This window comes from Colobus angolensis, unplaced genomic scaffold (assembly GCF_000951035.1).
Source record: "Colobus angolensis palliatus isolate OR3802 unplaced genomic scaffold, Cang.pa_1.0 Scaffold103, whole genome shotgun sequence".
NCBI lineage: Eukaryota > Metazoa > Chordata > Mammalia > Primates > Cercopithecidae > Colobus > Colobus angolensis.
The window spans coordinates 2,017,788-2,020,285 of NW_012111253.1; positions in this window are offsets into that span (position 1 = coordinate 2,017,788).

Here is a 2,498-nt window from a genome sequence, read left to right on the forward strand (position 1 = left end):
GTAATAAATAACTCTCTGCTGTGAACCTCGTGTCGGTGATCCTTCGCGACGACCCCTGCCCAGGAGGGAATCGAGAGTTCGGTTCCAACACACTGTCTGGGCTTGTTTGTGCCCATACTACTTGTGAAGGCTTTCCAGGTATTCAAAGGGACTTGGGCCCCAAGCCCAATAATGCTGTCATATTTTTCAACTTGTAGAGGAATTGTCTTGGTGGTCTTGGATAAGATCAGAAAGAATTCTCTGGATTGCCAGGCAGAGACTCTTCTTCTTTCCCTTATTTTCTCCCAAAGTCTCTCTCTTTCTCTATGCTGTTCTGCCTGGAACTTGGGGTCTGGTGATGCAAGCTCCACTGTGGCCACCACCACTGGAACTACATTGGGTCATACCTGTAGCCAGCATAGCACTGAGTCTCACACAAGGCCTACTGTACTCACTACCTGGCTATCACCACGTTCACTCAAGGCCCTAGGGCTCTACAATCAGCAGATGGTGAAGCCAGACAGATTTGTGTCCTTTTCTTCAGGACAATGAATTCTTCAAGGGCCCAGACAGGTCCAGAGTTACTGTCTGGAGCCAGGGATTAGAATCAAAAACCTTAGAAATTTACCTGATTGGGAGGCTGAGGCGGGTGGATTACCAGGTCAGGAGATCGAGACCATCCTGGTTAACGTGGTGAAACCCCGTCTCTACTAAAAATACAAAAAAATTAGCCAGGCGTGGTGGCAGGTGTCTGTAGTCCCAGCTACTTGGGAGGCTGAGGCAGGAGAATGGCATGAACCCAGGAGGCAGAGCTTGCAGGGAGCTGAGATCGTGCCACTGCACTCCAGCCTGGGTGAGAGCGAGACTCCATGTCAAAAAAAAAAAAAACAACAGAAATTTGCCTGATGTTCTATTTTCCTGCAGCTAAGATGACACTCAAACCCCAACACAATGTCCTTCCCGAACTTTCCTCCCCTTTCCACAGGCACAAGAGCTTTTTCCTGCAGCTGCCACTACCACCAGCCCATGTGGGATTCTGCCAGGCCATTGCTGATGTTCACTTAAATCTCAAAGGCTCTTCAGTGAGCTTATGGTGATTATTGTCAGGCCTAGGACTCACACTTGAGGGCAGTGGTCTCCCCTCTTGCCCAGGGCAGGTCCAGAAATGCTGTCCAAGAGCCTAGACCTGGACTCAGGGACCCCAGTAGCCTGCTCGTTGTTCTTCCCACCGTAGCTAAGCTGGTACCTAAGGCACAAGACAAGGTCCCCTTTACTTTCCCCTCTGCTTTTCTCAACAGAAGGACTATATCAGCATAGCCACCACACTGGCAATATGCTGGGTCTCGCCTGAAGTCAGCACTTCCCAAGGCCCATGGAATACTAGCAGGGTATTGCTGCTGGTTAGTTGGTGCCCAAGGGCTTTTCAGTTAATGGGTAATAAATCTTGCCAAGACTGGGTTCTTCCCTTCAAGGAAGCAGGTTCCCTTTCAGCCCAGAGTGCGTCCAGAAATGTTGTCTGTGATCTAGGGCCTGGAATAGGGGCCTCACAACTCCGCTCATTGGCCTATCCTACTGTGGCTGAACTGGTATCCAAGATGCAAGACAAAGTCCTCTTCACGTTTCTCTCTCCTCTCTATAAGCAGCAGGAAGGGTTCACTTTCATTGCTGAAAGCTGTACTGCCTGGGGTTTGTGGAGAGGTGGTGTAAGCACTCCCTTAGTCACCCCAGCTTGTGTCTTGCTACGTCATATGTCACTCTATTCCACTGACCTTGAGGCCATCCCAGCACTAGGAGTTGCCTAGGAAATGCAGTCCTTGTATCCTAGACTGCCCTTCAAGTTTACCTAGGACCCCAAAGCACTGTGGCTTGCAGTGGCAAGGCTTGCTGAGAAATTCACATTCCAACTGCTGGGATGGGTGATTCCCCTCTGGCTAGGACTGGTCAAAGTGCTCCCACCATGTGTGGGCACTGGCTGGGCCAAGCCCCAACTTTGTTCTCCATTGTGACAGGGAAGCACTGAGTTCAATGTAAAGTTCCTCAGTTGCTGTACTCTCCCTCTTCTAAGTGCACAGATTATCTGTATCACGTGACTGCTATTGAAGGATGGGGAGGGAGTGGTGTTGGTGATTTAAGACTGTCTCTCCTACCTACTTCAATGCTTCTTTTAGCAATATGAAGTTAAAACCACATACTGTGATTACTCACCTGATTTTTTGTTCTCGTGACTGTACTTTTCTGTGGCAAATTGTTGCTTGAATTTGCTGTTCCTTCGGGACGGATGAATAGTTTAGGCTTCTATTCCACCACCTTGCTCTGCCTTGACTTCAGAACTGAGTTTTTGTTTTTTAAGCAGAGTGTGAGAGCATTCAAGCCAAAGGCTGGTCTGAAAAACAATAGCTTCTTTTTTTTTGAAATTTATTCTATTGTGATTACTCACCTGATTTTTTGTTCTCGTGACTGTACTTTTCTGTGGCAAATTGTTGCTTGAATTTGCTGTTCCTTCGGGACGGATGAATAGT